Here is an 11859-nt window from a genome sequence, read left to right on the forward strand (position 1 = left end):
TTTAAGTCTGTTCTCATGATGCCGGACGGTCTAGCGACGACCCACGACCCTGCTGGCCACAACTTACCGCGCGATACACCCGCAGTGTGCTTTCTCTGCTACGATCTACCACGGCATTCTTGACCCTAACCGTGACGGCCGCGGCGGACTGGGCCGGAATACGCAATTCCGTGGCGCAACGCGGAAAGACGTCGGATGCAGGAAATGCCGTATCGATCGCGACGGCGGCGCCCGTGCTAATACGTCGGACGTTCGTTTGACGTTCTTAGTTATAAGAGATTAAAGCTCCCTGAAGATCCGCGCAACGCAATATCTACGCAACATGAATAATATTTCAATATTTCGGAGATATATAATTAAAAACCGTTTGTTCTGTTACAAGAAAATTATTATATATATTTTTTTTATATGTAAAGAAAAGAATTAAATATTAAGAAGTATTTCTTAGCTTGTTTACGAAAAAAAATTCTCCAGCAAAAATTCCTTGCGACGCTTGGATATTCGTGGGCAGAGAAAAGAATTCTCAGGAGTTATAAAAAAATAGATTCCGATGAGGTCGACCGCTCGAGTGTAGTCTCGAGGCGTTCTGCGCCTCGCTGAACTACCGATTTAGCAGACAGGAATACAAAACGCGCGCAGAGAGGGCGGAACGTCAAAGTGATTCAACTGCGTTCGCACGACGCGAAATCTCTACAAATCATGAGGGTAGGGAAGGGGGGAATCGCACCGTAAGAGTCCACGGGACCTCCTTTCAGTTAGAACAGTACGAGCTAAAGGGGCTTGGCTCTCATTAATCTCGGGATCTAGTCTCGTCAAAGGGGGACACTGCGAGATACGCGAGGACAAAGGGCTTCCTCCGGCGCGGTATCGCCGCGCAATCTCGTCACATCGTACGCTCGCGAGGCGGTGATCGCGAAACATCGAGGAGCGGGCGGAAACCTGCGGCGCGAGATAGAATCTCGACGAGCGACCACACAATGCCAAACATATTAATTAATGTGCATCGCCTCGGGAGCCGCGCGCAATGACGTGAGACCGTAGGTGGTACATTTCGAAGACCAAATGTATATCGTTCTCGTAATATCGTAGTACCTACAGTCACAATAACGACAGTGACAGTTTGGGCGGTAATATAATAATGTGTACAATTATAAAATTATATTACGTACTTCTCTTTATTTTTACTCCTTGCAATTTTCGGTTGTGAAAAGCTCGCAGAGGTTTCATAAATGTTACTTATTTGTAACGCACAATCGCAATTCGAGCGTCAAAATACAGACATTATTTTCAGGAGATTCGAACGATTCGCGTGTGTTCTGTACGCAGGCATTGTACGTGCACGTCGAACTTAAAGCGTCACGTTCGAAAAATGGGCGTTAGCCGAACGTACGAGTTCACGCGCGCGCGCGCGCGGATATAATTGCGCGCACGAATATTATCTGCCCGTTTCGTCGGGGAGTAAATCGCGACTACGTCAAATGGGCCGACTAACTTCAGGGTGCGAACGCTTATGCGCATCCTCATTACGGTTTTTACTGCGGCAGTTTCTCCGAACCATTACATCGTTACACGGCCGGGAGAAAGACAGGGAAAGAGAGGGCTCGCGGCGCCTCGCAAAACGCACTCTTGGTCGAACGAACGCGACCGTAAACGCGGGACAAAAATATTGATAAACCGGACGCAAGATCGCTGCATTGCATACTTTGTGCGCAACTTACCTTCGAAGCGGTTTACGAGCGTTCGACCGATTCGTTTGAAGGAACGGCGCGAAGCGGCGCAGTCTTATCCGCGCGCGCAGTCTTATCGAACGGATAATTTGTCGCTTAATCAATGGACGTGATTGAGAGTCAGAAAAAAGGGAGAGAGAAAGAGAAAGAGAGAAAGATCTTAATATTTATTACATTTAATTCACATTCTGGCGGAGCGCGCGTAATCTGCCGCTAAACAAGAACGGATGAAATGCTAGAGTCGTTTTACGAGTGCACTTAGGCTGCATGCGGAGGCGATCTTGATCCGCCTCCCCCCTGATTCTCCTCCTCGTCCTACCCTGACTTCTTCTTCTTGCATCCCGTGTCTCTCTGCAACCCAGGAATCATTTTCCTAGATCCCTTAACGAAGATGACGGTGTACTCCTGCCACAAAACAGGGATTTCTCTCGCGGACATTAAATTAAAGGGCCCTCTCCCCTACCTTTCTTTCTCTATCGTTCTCTCGTCGCCGTGTGACGTACCGCCGGGTTCGGTTTCTTGCGTATAATATCCTGTCATTAGTCGCCAAGATCGAGAAGAAACAAAGCGCGCGCGCACGGCTTAGCGTTCGGCTTTATCGCAGCAGCGTTATCTGTGTGACCGCATCGCCGCGTCTCCTTTGCTTTTCTCTGGGCTCTCTTTCCCTTCTCGTTTTTCTCCGTATTTCGTCGCGTGATACCGCGACCAGACGCATTTTACGGCACTTTAACGCCCCGATGCCGCCGCCGGCGGTGCTACGTGCTCGACACCGCGGAAATCTGGAAGCACGGATGCACGGTTGTTTGCACCGTGACGATGTTCCGAGGAGAAGATGATTCCGTGCTTCGGCATCTTTCGTGGCACACGGTGGTCGTAGCAGATATGTTAACAAATGCAATATTGCTACACACTTGGCCTTCAAACCTTAATCTGACATACTTTTCAAATTCCAATATTAGATATTTCGAGATAGCCTTAGATTTTTAAATACGCTGAAGAATCTCGCTCACCGACTGCTTTTAAAAAATCGATAGTTAACGCATAATTGATTTAATTAATAAATTCAATCAAAATTTACTATCGTGCCTTGTAAATCTTTCAAGGCAGAATTATTTTTCCGACCAGCAGACTGGCAATAGTCCGCGCGCGCGCGTTGTAAAATTTCAACGATGCCTTTATTAAATAAATGCCAGACCGGGATAATTAATTCGATCGATTGCATTTGCGCCGAACCGGTCGATTAATTTTTCGCGCGCGTCTCTCTCGCGCGACCAAATGGAGAAACTAATTACCAACGCTGCCGATAATACGCATTGTCGTCCGCTTCATTGTTCTCCGGATCTATTGTAGCGATGTGGCAAAACACATCTCGTCGTGCCAGCCTCGCCTCTCGCTCATTCAAATCGGCGAGCGGAGCGCGTTGCGTTTCGTCGCGCGTTTCCATTTCGCACGTGCATAGCGTGAGAGAGACGCATGTGGGTGTTGTGTGATTTAAGCGTCTCGGCGGCACGACCGCGGGCGATTTTCTTGATCCGGTCGTTCGCGCAAATCGCCCCCGCTATTGTGCAATCGTCGCGTATTACATGTACCGTATCGTGCGTTATCGGCTCGTCGATTACTCCGCCTAATGGCGGATCACGCCAATCTCCGTCAAGCCGTGTTTACCGACTTGTCGATTTATATACCGATTCTGCAATCCGGGACGGAGCAAAGGGAAATTTGCGTCAGGATATATTACATCAGTCGAGAGATATTGCATATATTTCTAAGAAATCTCACGTGGGAGATAAAGAGAACACCGGATATCCGGAAAATACTTTTAATCATCGTTATAACATATTCGTACTTATTATTATATGCCTCCTAAAAAATATTCTTGTAATACAATTCAGATTTTTATGATTAATTTTTATATATTTCTACAGATTATAAAATAGATGTAAAGCTCACACATGTACACGTACATCGGTTATTATTATACTTATTCGGTATTATTCTTATTCTAATTTTAGTCACTGGTAATTTAGTTATACTTTTGGGAAAATCGAGCTTACGGCATTCAGAATGATTTCAATATATCCATTGCCGTGCGGGATTCTGGGTCAGAAGTTCACGAAGTGCCTGGACCCGGGTAATTCTATTCGCCGCGGAATCCCAGCGAGCGCGCCGGATATTTTTGTCAGAGGAGTATCGTACGTAGCGTATTTGCGGCGTGCGGAGAGAATGGAGAAAGAAGACTCATTTAATTGCGATACTCCGATATGGCAGGGAACGCGCGGCCTCGCTGCGCGACGCGCGATGAAGCGTTTTGGAATGAATAGAACGCAATGGCAATGGTGATAACTAACTGCGCGGCTAAACGTGCGTGAAATTATAAGTTATTGCAAATGCGCCCGTAACTCGTAGAAAACATCGTTTATGTCGCTACTAATTATCGAGTTTATGGATTCCGGCTCGCGATTATTCGTCGATTCCGAGCGATTAACAGGTGTGAAGCGAAATCAAACGAATTTATTGTCTATTTCTGAAACCTGTTTTTTTTTATCGTTGCGATTAGTCACTATTTTTTCCGAATAGAAGAAAATTTCATTTGCAGGATTGTTCCGCGAGACTCGACGTGCATTGGAAGACGATCAAAGGCGAGCAGTTATAATAAATCATTATATGCGTGAGATTTTAGATATAATCACTCGATTGAATCTGATAGGCATCGCTAATAGGTAGCACCTACACGAAACGCTGCTAAATATCACTATCACGCGAACGGAACCTTTCACGATTTCCGCGCACGATTCGCGCGGATCCTCTTTGCGACTCGTGGGCGAAATACTCGTAGTCGATGAGTAAAGGCAAACATTAAATCGCGATTACGAACAATGCAATGTGCCCACACGATCTGAAATCTTCTGTCCGTCGCCCGCCCCGAGAATTCCTCACGGTGCGCACCAACCCACCATGCCGTGGCCCGCATTCTCGACGCCACCCGCGGTCTCTAGCCTTCGTAAATATCATCGCGCGCGCGCGCACCATTGTTACTGCCCTAACACCATGTGATTTGATGCAATTAAGGTGCGAGATCCATTCCGCCATTACGATGACATTCGATCTCGATTAAATTCAATCCGAGTGCAGCTTAACCCACCGTCCGTACTGGCTCTTACCGGCTTCCGACGGGCCTGCCGATCGCTAATTTATGCTCTGGTTCGACGCCGAGATCGGCTAATTGTTTTTTCTATAGCACTTCTCCGAAGGGCCGTACGTCTTGTTGCGTGTCGACTCGCGATCACCCGTAGATCACTCGGCGGCTCACGCCCTGCGATCGGCCCGATCTATCCGACGCGTAAAAACCATTCAGCCGGACAATTTGCGTGCCGCTCCCGGACGAGGACGAATCCACGCAGGATTCTCGCACCTGGCATTCCGGTTCCTGTCGCGCAAGCGAACGGCTGCCGAGATCGCGGCGATCGGAGATGTCGCGGACGATTCGCGTGGGCGGCGAGTCCCCGAGTGAAGCTTCTTGCGGTGTCATTAAGATACGGTTAATTTACGGCAGTCGTAATACGAATGTAGAACATTGTTCAGATTATCAGCGGCTAAATTGTCGCTCCTTCGAACCTTGGACGTCTCATTACACCGCGCATGGCAATAAATTAGGACAACTCTCTCAGTCTTTTTTTTTTGTTACTCTCTTGCTTTAATTGCTCGAATTGATAGATTTACGATATTGTTGCCTTTGTTCAACAAATTTTTAGCATATGCAACAAAGTTTAATGAGTTTGCAATATTTATTAGTGGGACATTTCAGATTTTATCAAAAATTGATACTATCGTGACTTTATGGGTGAGCAGAAAGAGAGGATATTTCGAAACCGCGATCGCATGACGATCAATGATTACTCATATCCTCCCCTCGCGTCATCCTTGGCGTTCAGAGTTCTCCTTTCTCCGCCTTCTTTTCGGTCTTGGTTGGCATCCTGCGGAAAACCCGCGGTGCGAATTTCATATACGCGATAAAATACATCGCTCGAGCATCGAGTTTAATTAATCATTGTTAATTACGGACGCGGGGGTCGGTCCGGCGAACGAAGGCGATTAATGAGTAATTGATTTCGATCACGCCATTCGCCGATCGGAAAAGGAGCTACATCGCGATCGTCGAAAATGGTCGATCATAAATTTTCCATACTGGACCTGCTATGTTTAAAAACGATGAGTATCATAAGACTAGGAATTTATGTAGATTAGATGTATGCAGAATAAATACTTAAATCTTTCTGTGTTTGTCAATTTTTGCTCCAAATTTCTAGCAAAGTAGAAAAAGAATCTTTAGAAAAAAAAATTAAATTCTAAAGACGAATGAAGCATTTATGAGGAATTGAATCGAATTTTCACGTCGAATCGAATTTATGATTCGCATACGAATCGAATTCGAATCAACTTTTCCCAATTTATATTGCATCGAATAGAATCGAATCCGTCCCGAAGGATTAGATGTATTAAATATAATTTTAGAATATTTTTAATATTTGTTCTAAGAGTTATGTAAAATATATTACAATATAACACTTGTATTTTACATAACTCTTAAAAGAGAACAAGAAAGATGCATTGTCCAGTTATTTTGAACAAATATTTATGAAAGCAGCCATTTGAAGAAGAAACTTATCGCCTTTAAAATTAATTTAATTCATTCAACTTTGTCGCTACTTGTTTGCGGTCTGACAGACGTGTAATTAGTGAGCCTTAATTTCTTGATCAAATCGAGCTTTGCCGATATCTCGCGGCTCCCGCAGTATTGACAATGCCAGCTCCGATTAGGCGTATTCAGTATGCCTTCTGTATACGTCAGGTCCTCCTGTTAGACAGACTAATCTGTGGTCGCGCGACCAATTCCCAAGCTCACGCGCGCTTCTCCTCCTACTACTTGAACGATTAACGATCGCTCGGTACCTGACGGTAATTTAAATTGAAAGGATCAAAGAGCGTCGCGTATAAATGCGCGTTGTGTTCCGTTGCGTTGCGTGCCGGGTCACAAACACGAAAGTATAAATTAGTCGTTCTTCACTCCTTTCGAATTCGAGCGGTCTTATTATCCATACTTAGGCTATTCGTTGCAAGGCGAAACAGCCACTTTCAAAATTGTCCTTAATTTCATTCAAAAATCAAATCAAATGGACGAGTTCACTTATTAATCTTCTATAATCATTTTCATGATTGTTGATTATGGAACTTTTATAAAACGATGGCGTTTTAAGGAAATTGTGAAATTCAACTTTAAATTACATTTGCTTTGATGTAATTGTGAAATTGTCATTTAGAAGATAATTAAATTACACTACGCTTCGATGTCAGTAAATCTAGTTTTGGATAATATATCTATGTAGAAAAAATATAAAAATATTATATGATGATATTAATAATTTGTATCTTCGTTAAGAAGCTGTTTTTGTCAACGATAAATTTGCTTCGCGATACAAATGTAATTTCAGAGATATAATTATAGCAGATTTAAAATCGTGCCAGTTATAACGAAAAGTCCCAATCGAATCGTGCAGAAATACGTATAGTAGTGGAGGATGCAGCGTAACGTCGGATCGCATTCTTGTCAGAATAATAATCGCGGTTCTTACACCTGAATCGATCGTAGTCACCGGGTTCTGCAACGAAACAGGACGGACAGGCCTTTAATTAATTAATACCGGGTTTCACCTTGAGACGTTGAGTTCAAACGAGGATGCGTTGATCGACGGTCGATTTCGCCGATCGATAAGGGAGCGTCGCGGATGTCGCGGAAAACGCTGAGTTGTGATTATATTGTTTGGAGCTGAATAGAGCCGTCCGCGCACGGATACGCAACACCATTGTAGGCACTCGGAGAACCTGCTGGTTCCGCGGTCTTGTACCTCTCTCTTTCTCTTTCCCTTTCTTTCCCTCTCCCTCTCCCTCCCTTCTTTCTCTCTCTATGCGTGTGTTGAGTTTATACTTTATATAAATACAAGACCGGTAACCCGATGGTTACCGGTTTCACGTACCGGAAGGTGCTCTCTTCGAGGTAGCTCCTCTTTCAGCTGCGGCTCGATTAAAAATTATGTCATTGAATTACGACGAATCGCGCTTTAACTATATAAAACGGATATTCTACGCAACGCGACGTGTGATTATTTACAGTTAGCCGCGCTAAGAGGTGGTGGTTTCACAGCGACGACCTCGGCTATAAAAGAAGCATACATTCGGCTGGGATCCGTAGCCTTTCGCGTCCGTCATAATTACGATTTATTTTAAAATCAATTAAATAGCGGCATCGGCAAAAAAATTACCGGTTGTCACCGGCACGTTCACGTCACATTAATCTCCTTACTAAGCCCGAGTATAGCGCATCTCACTTGCACGTCTACCTCGTTACAATCGAAAAAGAGCGATCAAGAGCCGATCGAAAAAGAGCGTAACGATCGATCGGATCGTCCGTCGACTGAAGTGACGTTCTTGACAACTCTCCGAAATTATATAGCGCTTGCGCGAGAGTATCAAGAGCCCGAAAAGGATCTTTGTTTCGCATCGCCGTTTTAATATCTGTGCGAAGCTGATCACGCAAGGATTCAAGCGCACGCAATACCGTTACGCTTGCTCAAGCTCAATCTTCCTCTATACGCAAATAAAATGTTTCGTTTTTAGATTAAGCCACCACTCATATCTCACAACACATACTCGATCAAAATTACAGATTTACTATTCTATTGACACTGTAGGGACAATGGAATAACGTTTAGTAAATTTTATACATTATTTTATATATTATTACAAAATTTATAAATGCGAATAAACGTCACATTTTATGTGAAATTTGTGGAGACTATTTATAGAATGATATTTAACTGCAAAATGTGATGTAATTACGTTTGGCGCAGAAGGCAACTGTCTTATTTTTCAACCGTACATTTTAGAGATAGCGGCGAGAATATTTTAAGCACACTCATCTTTATTTATACGTGCAGAGATCCTCTCTGACAAAGTAACCAGAAAGATATCCAAACGTTCTGCCATAATGTTGCCCCGCCGTGCATACGGTTACTCATAATGCGTATAGATTATCGCGACGGGATTAATCAGAGACACTAATACGAGCGATCGACGGACGAAGAGGATAATTAAAATTCGTGGTGCGATTCCGACGAAAAACAGAGCGGTTAATGCTATCAATGTCGATATCAGCCGCTCAGGACCCCGCTAATTAGCGATGCAAATGCGAGTTGCTGCGTTGCAACAGGCGATAGGACCGGTGTGGATACAACCAGCCTGCTCTTAAGATGCCACAAAAACCGTATCCGTATAGCGTGTCTATTAAACGCACGTCGCAGGTGTAACGTCAAAGCTCTTCCGCTAACCCGTATTTACGACTCGTCACGCTTTTGCGAGAGGTTTGCATTCTACCCGCATTTCGACCTTATCTCAAGATTAATTAAAGCAGAGTTTATTAAAAGACTATAGATAAGTAATTATCGATACCGCTGGAAGGTCTCAAAATAACAACAAAAATAAGGCTGGACAAAATAAGGCATTTTTAGAACTAACTTTTTCAATCCTTTAATAAAAATAGTTTAGTTAGATAGAAATTCGAATAATAATTTAATTAACATTTTATCTTTTTAATATCATATTACGATGTGTTATTTTAAATTATAGGTGGCTTTTTTACAATTCTATAAATAAACGTAATTGATGAAAAATGTTATAATGATATACCGCGCTTTCAATGTCGTGTGTGTTGAAATTAGTACGGTAAATTGCAAACAAAGGAAAACACGAATCCTTTAAATTACGCAAATGACTTAATGGAAAAGTAATACTACCGCTTTCTAGCCTGCAGCAATAACATTATGTCCAGATCCGCGTTTCCAGTCGAAATATCAATCATTCGAAACACTCACGACACCGCGAACTCGCGGCTTTGCTAGTTACGACTTTTTTCCAGCAAAGGTGTGACATGATGGGCGAGAAACGAATTTCACAATGGATAATTATACGATGTAAAAACGAGCAACATAAACTCGCTTTCGCGTTAACGACAATCGGCGGACCGAACTGAAACCAGAGCTATTCACAACCCATTTTCGCGAGCGGTTGCATCGCTCTCTCGCTCTGCAAGAGAGATTTTCATCCAGATTAAAAAGCGGCCCAGTTTGTCTGCCGCACCTACGACTTCCGGTCAGATTCGCGGGGCCGCAATCGACGCCCAAGCGGCAAGAGGCGCTCGTAAATTACGTCGAACTTACGCGTTCGATATTTTCCTTGCGCGACTATCGCACCGAGATCATTATCGGTAAACACACTATTAGCGCCGCCGTTGCTCGGGTCTCGAGCAGACTGGCCGGGGGTAAAAGAGCCATGTACCAATCTAGACTCATAAAACTGGCGGAGTGTCCGGTAATAATGTGCGAACGCGTTATCCATCAACCGGGACAAAACAGTTAAACGGCTATACGGCGCTGCTCCAGAGCGGTCGCAGTAATGAACGCTGATCGGGCGAAATGTCGGCGAAAAGAAATCCGGCAGAACACTAGACGCAAAATCTTCCGTTACGCATTGGAGCGATGATAATAGCGTAATTCGCGGTTACGATTTAAATTGATTGGCCGCCACTGACGGCTTTATTGCAATTGTAAGGAAGACCTACTAATACATTTTCAATTTTGCTTTTTTCGAGAGTAGTACATATTATTCTTGAGAGTTATAGTCCAACATAAAAATGAAGTTTTGATAAATTTGCAGATGTAGTCGCTGTATAGAAGTACATAAAATTAATTTCTATATTTATTCGCGATGATGAAAGCACGATAATTAATACAAATCTTTCGTATCTATAAAATTGAAAATTGATCAATTTTAACATCGAAGTAGTTTTTAAAGAGAGAGAATTTTCAAGCAAAAGAATTGTCAAGCATTCTAGTTAAGAAGATGAAACGGGCATCAAGATTGGATTTGTGTGATTAGATACGTATACGTCTATCACACAATGGCAGTACCATCTCACATAATGTAAGACAGTCGATTAGAAGAGTGCTGGTAGATGATGCAGCATACTTATTCGCTACAGTTAAGTACAGGAGCTGTATTGCGATCGATCGTTAATAACACTTCGGACTATAATCGGATGCCAGGATCGCCACCTGCTGTTTCCATATCGTCGACGTAGCCTAATTCGAGTATACCCGGTAGTTATCAAGGATGCGGATCGCACGAATTAAAATCTCTCTCGTGTGGTCCGGATATATTAGCCGTGAAGATGGCGGCGCAATTAAATTCCTCGTTTCTCGACCGTTGACACGAACTAGAGCAATGATCTTCAGCAATAATTCGTTTCTCACTGTTTCTTGTTTCTTGTACTCTCTGTTTCTTCTCAGATTTCTCTTTTTTCTTGCTTCTGTAAATGCGAGCAAACATAAAGTACTCTGATAATCTCTGATGTGAATAACCGCGCGTCCAAAAACTGAGGTTATCAAGTTAATTAATTTAATATAATTACATCAAGTAATTATAATTGATATTTTGTGTCATAAAAATTTATATCTTGCAATTCTACATTTATAAATCCAAGATCTAAATTATAAAGTATTTAGTTGATAGTATAATTATTAAAAAATGCACTCTTGCATGTCAACAGAATTTCAATAAAACTAAACTATAATTTTATCAATAAGATATTAGAATTACTTTTTAAAGCTTGCAAATTTATTAAAGAAATAAATATTAAAATGAACTATATATATATATATATATATATATTAAAATGAACTATATATATAAATTTAAAATAATTAGCTTCTGCTTTTAAACCCAAGTAAAAATAACCTAACAAAATATAAAGCGAGAAAGAAACTGTCCAGGTTATATACGAAAAGGTTATATTATTTCTATCTTCCGGGATAGAATCATTTGCAGTAATTGACTTCTTTTTTTTGCTAAGAGCGTTAAGTACTCGGCGAGCACTGCGTTCGGACACACTTCTTGCACATACCGATGTTAGTTACGATATAAGTTAAGTCAGAGATGTCCGCGGGCGTAGTCTCCGAGGGCTATCCTAATCTAGCCGCGGAGAGTCGACACTGCCACTGGTGGTAGCATAAATCTACCTTAA

Source organism: Solenopsis invicta, chromosome 11, assembly GCF_016802725.1.
Source record: "Solenopsis invicta isolate M01_SB chromosome 11, UNIL_Sinv_3.0, whole genome shotgun sequence".
Taxonomy (NCBI): domain Eukaryota; kingdom Metazoa; phylum Arthropoda; class Insecta; order Hymenoptera; family Formicidae; genus Solenopsis; species Solenopsis invicta.